Here is a 15,336-nt window from a genome sequence, read left to right as displayed (position 1 = left end):
AAGTGTTCTTAATTGGATTGTGGTGATGTTGTTTATATTAATTGGCCTGTTGGGTCAAAGCTGTGTCCTGGCTGTTGGCAGACAGTCGCGGGTTTTTCTTTAGTATTCTTTGTAGTATAGCATCTCTTTAATATAGTATAGTATAATGTAATATAGTTTAAATAAAGCAATTGTTCAGCATTCTGAATCAATGGAGTCAGATGCCAATCATTCCCAGGTGTTGGAGTCATCCCTGCTTTACTATATAACACAATAAAACTGAAAAGTCATCTTGGAAAATGTGTCTTTTTTAACCAGGATGAGTTCTCTGGTAAGACTCGCTGGAGAGCAGCACAGAAGGCTGTGACAGCACCCGGTGGGGCTCGATGGTGACAGAGGTGCTGCTTTCAGTAGCATTGCCAGTCTCTGCTGCCCTAAGGTGTTCGTTTACCCACAGCTTGGGTGTGCACCTCCTTAGTGCCGAGGTCAGGCTAGGTTGGGGCTGGCACAGTCCCATGGCATTGCCTTCCTGCCCTCAGCTGCGTGCTCTCACCTCTCTTTCCCTTGGCACTGGGATTTTACTCACCCCTTTGAGAGCTAGTTGGGACAGTAAAGGGAGCAGGCAACTGTACGCTTTTCTTACTGATTTAATTTTCTGTGAAGAGAGCCTTCCACACTGACATATCAAAAGGTCAATATGAGCAGCACTATGGGTGGCAGCACGAGAGCAATGCAAAGCTGTGGGTAGGGCTGCAGCATCTGATCTGAGTTGTCTTAAATTGTCTTGGAAGTCAAACTGGTTTGTGGCAGCCAAGGCTTACCAGGATTAAGCTGCAGTTCTGTGTTCGTTTTCCTGGCTGCATGTTCCTGCAGACATTGGCATACATGGAAATTGCATTGGTCCAGGGATCAGCTGAAAACTAGCTACTCTTTTTTACTAAGTAAGATTAATTTGCAAAGGGTCCAGCTGCTGAGCCAGCTTCCCTTTCTGGTCACATACACACCCACTTAGGCTTGATTAAACTGCTGTGGAATTGCATTTCAGGGCGATGTGGTTTATGCACTGAAAGATCTCCATTGCATGGGAGAGCCTGGAAGGGAAAGCAGCCAGAGACAGGAGCCCTGCAATGTGTGAATTGCTGCATCCCTCCCGCTGCTGCTTTCTCTTCCCAGAGACGATGCCTGTGGGCCTCTGAGCTGGCAGGGTAACCCGGGAGAAGCAGTGTTCCCTGGGTGCCTGCTGGAACATGTGAACATGTTCACCTGGAACAAGTTCACCTTCACAGCAGCACCCCCAGCACGCTCCTGCCTTCCCAAGCTCTCATTCCAGTCCCTGGGACATGGATGCCAATGTCATCCACCCAGCAACGTGACAGGGAAATGGGAGGTTTTGCTGTCCTGGGAGGGAAAGCATCCTGTGACCTGGGTACCTCTTTACAGACTGCAGGCCTGCCCCTGTTTCTGACTCACTGTCTGCCGGCAAAAAAATTAAATGCACCCTTGAACATACAAGTGCTGACAGCTACAAATAAGGCACATTTTTCTAAAAAATCTGTCTTGTGAGCAATGTGGCTTCCAGGTACTGTGAGGCTTCCTTTTAAAAAGTGCCAATGGATATGCATAAACATGCTTATGCTAAACATACATAAATAAATTGCATATACAGTAAGTTAACTGTAACTAAGCACAAAACAGAAAGGATAGAAAAGGGAAAATGTGTATTTCTGTCACAAAATAATGTTGGGGAGTGAATCTGATATGTTTATGTGTTTCTAAAAGATCTAAGCAATTTGGTGGAAAGGCATATAAGAAATACCAAATTTTAAGAGAAAATATTTTCTTTGTATTTACTGCCTCATACATACTAAACCACAGCTTTCCCTGGGGCTGTTTTATTTATAAATTCATAGTTATAATTCCCATAGAGTTACTCTGAAAAAATTGCAAGATGCAGTTAGAATAATTAAATAAAAATACAGTAATTTTTACAGGAAATACAGCAAAATAATACCTGCAATAATGCCTTTTAAGCTACCCAGTCTCACAGACTGTATTTAGAATTAAATAACACTGAAATTACAAGTGTGGGTGTATCAGAGTTTACCTTTTTTCAAAACATATTCCCTGGGGAAGGCATGTGCTGCCCTTGTGCTGCTCTTCACAGCCAGGATACCTGTGCTTAAACCCATTAATTGGTGTTATAATGAGGCTCTGGTGAAGAGCCTAGGGGCTTCAGAAGGAACCAGTTGTTTTGTTTTCAAGGAAATTTTCTCAGAAGTCTGTGTCGACCCAGAAAAAAAAGTAATTGCATTTTTCCATCTGCAAACAGGTAAGTAGGAACCTGTTTTGTCTACCCATACTCTGTAATATGTGACAAGTGTGACATAGGTGTGTGTGTATCCTGTGCGTGTCTGGTACCTTTCTCCAGTTCTAGGCTGGCATTCCTCAACTGCTGGGTCAGGGGCATGCATGCTGTAAATGAGGTGGCTGAGGGTCAAAGAAAAAAGAGGACTGACCCTGATGTAAGAACCAGACTGTAGGTTTTAACAGGTTTTTAACAGGTTTATTGTAATTTTTGCGGCATATTTTTTTTCCTTTATTGTTAATTCCAGTTAGGGTGCCCACTGCTGGGGTTCATGAAATGGCTTGGGCTCCTGGTCAGGGTACTACAAACATGGACCCACATTCTCTTTTCCCACTGCTGCTCCTGGAGCAGCACACCCTGGCAGAGGCTTTGGGTCTCCCTGCAAGATTTGCCAGGGGGCATCTGTCAGAGCCCAAAGAGGTAACAGCTGCACAGGGCAGGGTGGAACATTTTGGAAGAGAGCGAGTACTGATAAGGAAAGAGGACAGCAATTTTTGTCTGCCTAGGGCAGCAAAAAACCTTGCATCAGCTCTACTCAGTTTTATTACAGATTTTATTCTGGTTTTGTTCAGTTTTCCTAGGGAATGTTGTGATGTGCATTTGCATTGCATCTGCTCACCTTACTCAATTTAGGGAAAGGTATTCTAAGCAGAATACATTTTAGAGTTGCTTTTCAGAATGTGAAGCACATCAACCTAATGAATAGCCTCTGGAAGGGTCCTGCACCCAAAAAGCCACACACACTGGTGCCTAGCAGTTAGAAGGCAAATTTAGAGAAATGAAAAAGGTCACTGGTGCTAAAATATGTACCAGGAAAGAAAAGGAAAGAGATTTAAAAAAAAAAAAAAAAAAAGAGTGTTGCCATTATATACTGAGGGAAAAATACATATCTGAAGATTGCCAGCATTTAGTGGGAAGGTTTGACAAAAGCTGTGCTTTTCCTTCCATACAAAAGCCTTGGTGTTTACTGAATAAGTTCAAACCTGTAACTTGTAGAATTATTACAGGATGTAAAACAAGACAGTGTAAGTTCAGTGTAGAGACATTAGTGTTGGTGATCCTCAAGAAGCTGCAGTCTCTTAGTACTGTCCAGAAGTGAAAGGAGATGTCACTTTTGTTGTTCTATCAATTTGTTCAATGCAGAGTCCTCCATGCAGATGGAAATAAAATCAGATTTCCCCAAATGAACCTTAAAGATGTTCAAGATGCAGATTGGGTTTTTCCTTGAGTGTGCCATGTCTAGCAGTGATGACAGAAGTGTACATTACCTGCAAAGATGCTAATGAAACTTGAGAACTTCTTAGTTCTCATTATTCACTTACCATGAGCCTTTCCTACAGCAGTTCCACAACTCTAATGTGAGGACTAGGGTGTCCTTGCCTTTCTTTGGAAAGCTCATAAGGAAGAAGCAGTGCTTTTCATAATCAAATATAAATACTTTTCCTGGATTTTTTTTTTCCTTGTCTAGGCTCAATGCAAGCTGCTTGCTCCCTATGGGAGCATGAGCTGTGTCCTGCGGGTTACCCCAGTGCCAGCCATGCCCTCATGGGCGGGTGTGTTTGACCATAGTGGGCAGGGCTGGGGGACTTCACAGGGTTCAGTGACAGCCCCTGAGAAGGAGAGTGAAGAACCAGGGCCAGGGATCACCCAGGAGCTCCCACCAGGAGCTAAAGCAGAATGGGTTGGGGGCAGGACTGAGACAATGCTGTGATGAAGGATTTGAAGTTCATACAAGGGACAGAGATGGAAACAAGGTGCAACATATGACCACAGGGGCCATCCAGGAAAAAATAGGTCCACGGACATCCAGGTGGCAGGGCCAGAGACAGAGGTGGGAGATTGGCACTGCTTCCACACAGCCCAGGCAGGGGTTTCGTGGGCAGGAGTGGAGGAAGATGTAGCTTCTCAGGTCCATTATGGCCTATGGGTTCCCAAGGACCTTGATATTTCCAAAGGAAATCTTCTTGAATGGTTCTTCCCATTACTCCCAACAGCCTCCTGAAAGATATGGCTACTCTTGTCTTTCATCCTCCTGCTGTGACAGCAGCAGCACTGACATGGTCAGGCAGAGCTCCCAAGTCTCAGTTCCTGCTGGACTCTGTCCTCAGGAGTCACACTGAGGCAAGATACCAAGAAAAAGTGGATTAAAAGCAGAAAGATTTTTCTGGGAAGCATCAACTTCAAAGTTCTACTCAGTTTCTAACAGCATGTTGTTTTGTTTTTTTGTTTTTTTGTTTTTTTTTTTATTTGGGAAGCAAAACATAAGCTGTTGCACCAAAACTCAGAGTGTCACTGGGTTTCAGATTTAGTATGAAATCCTCACTGCACTAACTTAAGCAGCAATTCTGGGATTGACTTCAATATTTTTTTTCCACCTGTTATCTTCTTATACTTAACAAGATGTATTTGGTACTGAGGAAGCCACAAAGAAACCATGCATAAATGCTGAGAATCAACCCATAGGCCTGTTCCTCAGCTGATGGATTTGAAGTTCTGTTGTATGATTTCTGAAATCAAACTGGATTTTCGATGCAGAAATTGCATTTAGATATTGCTTTGCATCACGAGTAAGGCACACTAAGGCTCCTGTGATCTCCTGGCCATCAAGAAAGAAAAGGAAATAAACCTAAAGGAAGTTTAAATAGAAATACCCACTGTGCTAGGGAAAATGATAGATGTGTACATAAGAGGGAAAGGAAGGAGCTGAGGCAAAAGGGAATGGAAAAGGCAATAAAGAAATATGATCAATTAACCTACAACAATTAACTTTGCTAATAGTTACCTATGACTAGTACCTAATGGTTTGGGAGAGAGTGGATATATGTCAAAAATCTCTGTAGACCTGTCTGAATATGATAAAAACTATATTGAACAGCATGGGCAAATAGAAGTTGTTGGCCTGCCTTTGAGTGGTGCATGAACCCAGGGCTCCCCCTGTATGAGAGGATAATAAAAATGAATCTGAAATTCCTCTCCAGTGGTTTAAAATATGAGACCTGATTTGATTAGTGTTTACAGCTACATTGTCTCACTGCTCTTTTGTTTCAGTGATGGACTGAATGTTGCATCTCTGCTACTGTAGTTGTCTCAGAAAAGTACAGAAACAAAGGCAGATGTTGAACCAATGAGACAAGCATGTCCTTGTAGCCCAAGGCCATGAAACAATTTCATATATATACACTCAAATACACTCTGGGGAAGCACCATTTAGGCTGTATCCTGGGGTGAAGCTTTTCCTTGTTCTTCAAGACCACCTTTTCACTAATGTACCCATCAAACTGCTGGGTTTGCACACATTCAGATAATCACCCTGCTCAGTTCCAAGGGTCCTGCCAGTGGCATGTGTAGCACCTCCCCAGCTCAGTGATTTCCACACATCCCTCACTGTGGCCCATGCACTGTGTCACACCATCTGTTTCCCCTGTGAAGCCAGATGTGGATTGTCTCCCAGTGTACAGATGTTGAGGCCAGTCTTCTGGCTGGAAATTTTGCTGGCTCCATTTTGGTTATTATTTATCCCAACCACAGTGTCATCAGTAGATGTCCCTCAATTGTTTTGAATTAAATAATGAGGCAAGGACATGCAAGTGTCCTGTTCTACCAGACTTTCTTTCTCCTGCTTCTGACTGCAGAGCTGCAGGGACTGCTAGAGGCCCTGACAGAAGGCAGGGAGAATCTACAGCCCATGCTCTCTGTCATTTTTTTCTGTGACTTTATGCAAGTGATTGGCACCTTCACTGGGAGAGCTGTCACCTCTCATCATCCTCTGATATTTGGATGTTTCTAAACAATTCTGCATGTTTCTCTGAGCTGTGTCACCTTCTAATTTAGTAAATGTGCTCTTCTCTTAAAATAGTTTTGTTTATTTCTAATATAATAGAAAATGGTTTTTTCTTCTTTGTATATGGATCAAAATTTACCAGGTTAGACTACAGATATATTTGGGGGTTTGCTGCCATCTGCAGTTGAAACTTAATAATTATCCTAGTTTGCGTGAGTGAATCTTCCGTGTCTTCAAAGACCTTCAAATCTCAGCAAGCAACAAAACATACAGTGATGCACTATCATTCTGTTTTGATTACTGAGTTCCAGTAGGAGGAAGAGTTTACTATCTTTCCAGCTTGTCAGTGAACTTTACAGCCAGAGGTACAAGTTCACTGACAAGCTGGATAGATAGTAAACTCTTCTCAGCTCTCCCTTTGGTCAATTTGTTCAGTTTCTGGTCTATACACACTCAAGACACAATGCTGCCGTTTAAACTTTGAGTGGAAACTGATCAGAAACTTTACAGCCTTAACACAGAACTTGACTGGTTTGGCAATGAGAGTTGACCATCTTCATTTCTGAACTGGACCATCTCCTTGTTTCATCTCTGAAAGAAAGCTGCTGATGTAAGATAGCTCTTCCCACAACACTGCATTGGGTTTTCTCATTGGGATATATGGTGTAGGAGAGAAAGGCATTAAAGCTTGCTGTATAAAACAAAATAAGAAAAGTAACTTTAATAAAATTTACTCCTACAGTACTGAAATCATTCTAGACACCAAAAGATCCCAAAAAGTTTAGATGCATCATGGGACATTTGGAATAATTTAAAAAAACTAAACAAACACCTCCTAAAAACCAAACAAACCAACCACAAAACAACAACAAAAAAAACCCCATAAAAATCCCTGAAATGACTTAATTTCTAAATATTTAATGGTTTAGTAAATAATGCATATTAAATAATAGGAGAGTAATTCATGCAGTTCTTCACACATCCTGCAAGTAATTACAGAAACATGTAAATAATCACATAAAAGAATGGGAATGGCACAAGTGGAATAAGTAGACGTATTAAATTGTTGTGACATGAACAGTCTTGTATTTTTTTTTAATTAATCTACTCAAGCAACTTCACTGAGGTCTTAGTCTAAGAAATTATTTATCCTGCACTCCACTAAAGGAACTGCATCCCATTTCACAGGTATTGGTTTTAACTCCTTTATTACAGCACATTTACCAGTTAAAAAAATCTCTGTACTCATAAGGATGTAGTATGACAATATCGTCTGATTTTCCTATCTCTACAAACCTTAGCAAAATTAAGAAGTATTATGCCTGATCCTCAAGGACCAGAAATCACTGTATCTCCTTGAAGCCAATAGAGAAACAGAAGATCTACCCCTAGATTTTAAGTGTTTCATAGCCACTTCACTCAAACCGAGAGATATAAATGATGATTCAAATGATAGTTTTCCTTCTGCATATTATAGTTTATGTTCTCTTGCCCAATTTGCAGTACTTAAAGTATCAACAAATATAATAAAGTACAATATAGCAGTGATCAGCATGAAGTACATCAAATTACTATAGTTAAATCATGGAGTGAACTGCCAGCTTGTTTTTGCAGTCACACAAAAGCAGTGTCTTAATCTCTTCTGACAAATGGAGATTGTTACTTATGCAGATGGTGTGTATATGAAACATGAGTGCTAAAATTTCGCCAGCATATCTTTTCCAAAAGAAAGCTTAACAGAGCAATACTGAAGTTCACATAATAAAAAACTATTTCCATGCTGAGATCTAAGTCAGAAATTGTAACCACTGTCAATCCAGCTTCAACAAATTGTCTGTATGGTTGAGACTTTGTAGTAAGGCATTCCAGGGAATCTGGGAATGTTTCTGGTCACTAGGGAAATGGACTTCATCTGGTTTGAATTTATTTTCTCCTCCTGGGAAGACTTCACAATCCTCACGTGGGCAGAAGTGGTCAGGTTTCTTACTCAGTACCTGGGAATCATGGGATCAAGTCTGGGCTATACTACTATGTACTGCTGGATTGAAGCACATCACTTATCTTCTTTTTAGTGTTTAAATTTAAGTGCCAGTTTTTTTCACTAGAAAGTCAGTAATGTCACTGTTGAGTCAGAAATGACACAGATAATGAGTGACACGCTCCATACATTCTCAGAAGGCAGTAAGGGCAAAAATCTTTGTGTTTATTGAGAGGTCTTCTTTTATATCCTCGTCTGACACAGGTGGACCTGGTTGGTCATTTAATCAATACATTTCACACGACTGGCTAATTAGGAAACCACCCTTTGGTAAACATATGTCCATAACACATTCCACATGTTCACAAACACCAGGTGCAGCAACTTAAGATAAGAATTGTTTATAATTCTTTTCTCTGAGCTTTTCACAGCTTTTCCCAGAATGATGCCTGGGAAAGAATCCATTTCTCTCTCACAGTATCTACAAGTAATACTGAGGTGAAAAATTTATTACCAGCTTGATAATTCTGTTGATGAAAATGCTAAGAGTTTTTTTTACTTAGTGTACCTTAAAAGCTCTTACTATGTACTATGTAATTTGTCTATTGATGAGGCCATTCAGAATTCATAGATATAAAAATTATCTTCTGTAAAACTAGGCTAATAAACTGAAGTTTTTATTGTAATGCATTCAGATTATATCTTGAAAAAAGGATAGATCAAAACATTTTTGCCAGATTGCATTAGTGAAGAGTATAACCTTAACAAATAGTGAAAATAACTTTAGCTTGTCTATTTCTTAAACTATTGGTATACTTCAAAGTGTTTTGGAACAACCTAGCAATAACAGAAAAATAGGAGACAATGCGTTACTTTCTGTATTATAGTTAGTGACTAAATGGTGTTGTTTTCTCTAATTCTGTACTACAATGTCTAAGTTACAAATTTTCTGAGAGACTATAAAGGTTCAGTTTGTAACTTGGTTCAAGATACTGTATCTACCATAAACTCAGTATGTGAGGTTTAGAACTTCAGCTTCTCTTCGATTTAAGCTTTAGGTTTTGGCCATGTGTTCTAACATTTAGATGGGGAAAAATTCCTATCTTAAGGAGAGACCTATGACTCTTATTTTACATAAATCAAGCAAAACTCTCCTTTACTCCTTTTATGATCTGGTGCAGTTGACAATGTACATGACAAGGGAGGGAAAGAGGGAATAAAATACTACCAGCTCATTTGATAAAGAGGTGAGGGTGCTCCCGTTTCTCCAACACTTAACCAAGGTAAAGAAGGGAGGAGAGGAGGGAAATAAAAAGCCCTTAAGTGTCATCTAAATTGCAAGATTAGGAGGGGAAAGTGGAATGAGCTCTCAAAATTGTCCTAGTGGTCTGGGGAGAAAACATAAGTTTGAATAAACAGAAGTAGGAGTTGGGGAAAAGTATTAGAGGAAGGATGGAGCTAAAAGGCAGCTGTGAAATCCTGTAACATAAGTAATGGTGAGATCTTTTTATTGAGTGTCAGGGCACTTGGTTTAACGTCCTTGGGAATATAAACAGGCTTTGCCGTGGAGCTAGTGAACAAGGGGAGTTCAAAAAGCAAGAGAACCAAAAAGTACCAATTTGGTTTTATAGTCCCAGGTTTTCCAGGGTAGTAAGAAGAAAATGGATAGAAACTCACTAGAAACTGTGTCCACATGAAATCTGAATCCTCAGCATTCCTGACCACTGACATGTAATCAGCACAGGGTGTTTTGTTTATTGTCCTGCTCCAGCTGTGATGATCAAGTGTAGGGATGTGTCACAGTTTTACATTGACAGGAAGTAGGTTTTTTTTTTGGATATGCTGTGGTCACCAATAGGTGCTCAGATTTTAATATTGGCACCTGTTTTAGCCACTGAAGTTCGGACATGCCTCTGAGAACACACAAGAGTTGAAAACCAAAGCTGCTCCCCTGGGAGGGTCTCTTGGGACTCGGAGGCAAAGAGGTGGGATCTCCCTTCCCCGTCCAGCTGCTGCTGCTGGGCAGGGGAGGGGCAGCCTTGTGGTAGGCCTGGGCCTGGACAGAGATGGGAGTGAGGAGGCCCTTGAGGATGGAAGGGTGGAGGAGCCCCAAGAGACATCGGGCAGCCCCCCCCCAGCAGAGAGAGAGGGAGAGCCGGCGACGGAATTTGATAGCGGCCGGCCGAGGAGGAGAAGGGGGGAGTGCGGTGAGAAGGTGCCTGGCAGGGCAGCATGGGAGTGCCGGAGCTCCAGACAGGCAGAGACTGAGATATTTAACCCTTTTCTTGCATGACTGGGACCTTGCAAATGCTGATCCTCCTGAAGCTGAATGAGAAGAGAGATAAGAGATGAGATAAGAGGGGATGGGCCTCGAGGGAAGTGCAGAAGACTCTTGAGTGGGGGGAGAGATGACAGAGTGTCCTTCTGGCTGGACTTTTCTTGTGTGGCCATAGACTGAACCATTTTTTTTCCCTGTGACACAGAGACTGCATTTAGGGGGAGGCAGTGCCTCAGTGTGGGTACCCCTTGGCCCCAGGGGGTGAAAAATTTGGGGGGGACAGATGTCCCGAAGGAGAGACTGTGCCTTTTTTGGTGTGAGACAAGGCATCCTTAAAAGACAACCCTAGAAGCAGCTCTGGTCCATGCACAGTGGTGAGAGCACTGGGCATGGAAGGAAGATGTAACGATGGCAAAAGGACTTTCTGGGCGGTGCTGAGTGACATGGAAACACACGAGGTTTCAGCGTGTTTCCAGGGGAAGCCTATGGTGCAAGAAGGACTCCTCTCCTCTTCATGAACTGAAGATTGAGTATTCTAAAGGGTGGTGCTGAACTGAGAGTTGGTGATTTGGGGGAATGTATTGCATTGGGAAATTTGGTGGGGGCGAGGAGGAAAATGCTTTTGCAAGGTTTTAATTTTCCTTGTGTTTTTTCTTCTTTTCTTGTAGTTTAGTTAATAAAGTTTTCTTTATTTCTAAGTAGGAGCCTGCTTTGCTTATTCCTGGTCACATCTCACAGCAGACACCAGGGAGAGGGTATTCTCATGAGGGCACTGGCATTGCACCAGTGTCAAACCATGACAGGATGCATAACAGGCTCCCCCATACAGCAGCAGGCTCATGGTCAGGACATTGCATCATCATCTTTCCTGATCCCCTGTCCCGTGCTTTGTTTCTGGGTGAAGGAGATTTGCTGGTTTGTTGTATAGTTGTGGGTTTGATACAGATTTAGTTCCCTTTTGGGAGTTCTGTGTTATGAATAAACTAATAACCTTGCAGCTGACTTGATGGGTCTCCCTACTTTTGTGGCTAGAGCTAGATGCTGAGGGGAAATGGGGCAGAGCCAGCTCAGGGAAAAGCTTCAGAAAGCCAAATAGATGGCAATTACTGAGATGACTGAGGAATAGAAAGCAGTAAATATGGATATTTAGATGAAATTTGTTCTTGCTGAAGAGGTAATTATCTTTTCTGAGGGTATACTAATTTATCTCTGTGGTTTTTTTTGCTTGGTTTGTTGATAATTCACACACTGTTTGAGAGCTGGATGCTGATGTAAAGGTGGAGCCTTCATAGCTGAGGCATCTGGAAGTATTTTATCTTTGGTAATACTTGCAAGACCTGATGAGTACAAAGAAAGGGAAGAGCTGAACTAGGTAAAAGTAATTAAACCTAAAGTGTAATTAACTAATGTGGCCTGTTAAGTGGACTGTCAGTTGGACAAGAGTTGCTGTAGCTGGTGTGCTTTGAAGGAGCAGGAAATAAAGGGAAGGAGGGGTGGTGTGCTGGTACTGTGCAGTAGAAACAGGCCAGCAGCTGGTGTTAGCATGGCAGCAGTTTGCCTTAGCTTTTAGTTGTGTAATGCAATAAAGTACAGTTAGAACACAGTTAAATGAGGCTAAAATCAAAGTTTTCTATGAGAATGTTTGAAAATAGAGGTTAATCTGATTTAAAAAACTTAGTCTGTCCTAAAATAATAGGAAAATAGTACATATGCTACTAATCAAAGAAATGTAATCCATATTGCTGCAGGCCTGTTTGACTGCCAAAATACAGAAGCCTTTATAACCAACCTTGAAACAAGAATATGTGGGAACTTGTACATAAATAGAAATCAAGATGAAATGTGATGCATGTATTTACTAGCAGTACTTTGTGTCAGGCTGACATGCTGTTTTTTATTAGTCCTCTGCATCACTTGATACAATTCCAGGGTGGAAATAATTATGTGAGAAGAGTCAAATTAGTGGAAAAATGTGGAACTGGTGGAAGACAGACCTCACCCACAGCAGACCACACGGTGGTCAGAGGGGAGATGAAGGACGCATAGTGCAACAAGAGAAAGTCTAATTAGATGTTGTTAAATGTTTTTTCTTTCAAAGTGAACAGTGTCAAACTGGATAAAGTTGTCTGGAGATAAAATTCCACTCTTGAAGAAGGTCAGAATTCTGCTGGAGTTGTCAGATCTAATGTCCAAGCTGACTCTGCTCTGAGAGGTAGGATCAAATGATATCCAGAGACCTATTTTAAATGAACTTCTCCTAGAATTCTTTGAAAGATCCTTTTCCAAGGCAAAATTTACGAATGAAAGGTTGCTATCAGAGTATTATTGCAAGCATGGATTTCTGGGGCTCTTCAAAGTGTCTTCATTTATTGTAGCTGTAGACTTCTGGGAAAATTTGGGAAATCCTGCCTAGTGCAGGGAGATGAGGGTATAGATGAGAAACAATTAAGACTGTAGTCATAGCAGTGAAACTATTTTGTGCATTGCTATATAAAAAGCCGAGAACAATAAGAATTTTTAAGAGACAAAACAGATCAAATGAGGATGCATGAGCTGATTTTCACCTGACGAGGCCACCAGCGCTGATGCAGTCATGGCAAAGGCAGATATGGTTCTAAGATGACAAATAGGTGCTTACAGTGGTCATTATCAGGAAATAAGAGTTCAAACCTAAATAATCAGGCATGGAGGGATTGGAGAGCTTTTCTTGAGAGGACTTGACTTAGTTTAGGAAGATTCGACTGAATGCCAAAATGTTTACAATTTTAAGATCATCAAAGCTTTATGATAGAAGAAAGTCTGTTTAAGATACAGGGTAAGATATTGGGCTCAGAACTTCTAGCTGTAAGATTAGTAAACGTTGAATAAAGTTATAAACCACCACATTCAGCATTCAACTTCTGAAATAACTTCCCAGAAGAGGCAATAGGGTGTTGACTGATGCTTGATCTGCTGTTAAAATAAATTGTTTGATATGGCTGTGGGGACAGCAAAGGACAAGAGCTGATGACTTTGAAACATAAGACTGGGAAGGACATAGTCTTTTAGAAATATAAGCAGAGCAGTTTGATGAAAAGCTACAGTAAATCACTCTGATTCTTAAATGCCATTAGTATTAAAGGGTTGTTATTTCTCCAAAGGATCTAGGACATCCTGAGCCACTGAAAATGTACGAGCCATTTATTACCAAGGAGACTTAGACTCAAGAGCTGCCTGCACCAGCATCCATACAGCTGTCATGGCCCTCCAGTGCATGGTAAATGGCTCTGCTCTGCCCTGGCCCAGGGGTAAGGTTCCTTCAGCTGAAGAATTGCTCTGCTTGCTGCTGTGACAGAAGGCAGATTGTGTACAGGAATCCCTTGAAGGACAGACTGCATCTGAACTAGACCTGTTTTAATATTCACTCAACCTTGTCCATCTAAAGCCATTACGAGGGTCCTGCCCTGCCAGGGAGATAGTGAGGCCTGTTGAGTGCATCTAAGGAAAGCAAAGGCACTTTTGAACACAGCAAAAAATAATCTGCATTTTGATTGTTTTCATTTAGTCTGAGGTCTGGGCACTTGTGAGAAATTATCTAAATATATAGTGCATTGAAAGTTTCCCTAAATTTCACTGCTCTGCAGTGATTATATTCTTATATACATCTCTTGTTTGCAACAATCGCCTTGACATTTCCTGAAGGAAAATTTCACTTTTCTATCTGACCACACAATTTTTTTAAAATATAAAATAAACTGAACTTCTACCATGACTGACAGAAATATGTAACTGTACTGTTTTTGAAGCAGCAGAAATCAAAAATCTTGCTGTTTGGAAATTATTTCAGTAGTAGTCCTTAAGTAAGAGTTTGCAATGGCTCTGCTTAAAAGTTTGTAGACACTGTTGTGAAATACTGTAATTTAATTTATCTCATATAAATGCATGTAATTTTTATGTGGTAGCACTGAAGCCACCTTTAAACAGGCAAGCCTAGAATACAGGAATGTACAAAGTCTAAACCTGATACATTTGCTGTGTTGTCTGAATGAAACATTGCAAGACAAGATTTTGGTGAGGGATGCAGTGATGTCTTCAATGGGATTATATTTCTTTTTCTTTCAGAATAAATTATAAATGTCACAGTTCTTCACAGCTGAAAAGCCTGAATTAATTAGTGTGTCACCTGAGAGTTTTCGCCCTTTCTGGGAAGGAGTGAAGTGATTTGAAAGAGCACTGGAAAAGGCCCTCATCCTACTTGACCTTTGCAGAGATGCGGCAGGCAGATCGATAGGGAAGTGACTGCATTGAGCTGGCACCTTGCAGAGAGGGTGTACTTCAGGAGTGCCAAAACAGGTTATAAAAACACAGGGGCTGCCTGCTTTGTTTTATGAAAAGCCTCTCTCTTTCTTTTGGTTAAGGCTGAGGTAGTATCTGACCATTTTGTCCGTACTCTGACTTTATTTTATTTTAATTGCTTGCATCGTCATCAAAATCAAACCCTTCCTCCTTCAAAAAGATTGCTGATGGGTATTTATAATAGCTAATTGGGGGGTGGAGGGGTGAATGATCTGAAAAAGTTGAAAATGGCTCTCTGAGGTAGAAGTTTTAAAGATAAATTGGGCTTTCTATCATTGTTTTCCTCTTTTTTTTTTTTTGGCTCAAAATCAAAGCTAAATGGCACCACTGTAGAAAGCCCAAATGTGCCTCGCTGGTGTTGGTAAGAATTGGTGATGACTACAAGCACATGCACACACACACACAGTGCTGCAATGCTCTTGCTCCCTGTGGAGTATTGATGCAGGGGTTTGTTCCTGTGATCCTTGGCCAGCTGTTTCCTTGAGGGAAAATCATTGTGGTTGGAAGTGTGTGTGCTGATTCTTGGACTGAGAGTGAATTCCACCACACCAATCTTCTCTCCCAGACATTTGTCCATTTGTCTTTCAGTGTTGAAGCCCACTTGTGAGGAGTGATGCAAA

General features: G+C 41.2%; 1 long non-coding RNA gene across 2 annotated transcripts; it reads left to right on the top strand.

The window, feature by feature from the left end:
• Window positions 1-2,169: 2,169 nt before the first annotated feature.
• LOC132071751 (uncharacterized) lies at window positions 2,170-14,431 on the top strand. 2 transcript variants are annotated; one of them, XR_009418187.1, is made up of 3 exons: window positions 2,170-2,308; window positions 12,480-12,593; window positions 13,522-14,431. It is a non-coding gene; the product is annotated as an uncharacterized LOC132071751 (long non-coding RNA). The 2 variants fall into 2 exon arrangements; XR_009418186.1 differs by lacking the exon at window positions 2,170-2,308 and adding an exon at window positions 8,544-8,601.
• Window positions 14,432-15,336: the final 905 nt, after the last annotated feature.

The sequence above is a fragment of the Ammospiza nelsoni genome, chromosome 3 (assembly GCF_027579445.1).
Source record: "Ammospiza nelsoni isolate bAmmNel1 chromosome 3, bAmmNel1.pri, whole genome shotgun sequence".
NCBI lineage: Eukaryota > Metazoa > Chordata > Aves > Passeriformes > Passerellidae > Ammospiza > Ammospiza nelsoni.
Note: the sequence above shows the minus strand (reverse complement) of the source record. Positions and strands in the feature narration are given on the sequence as shown.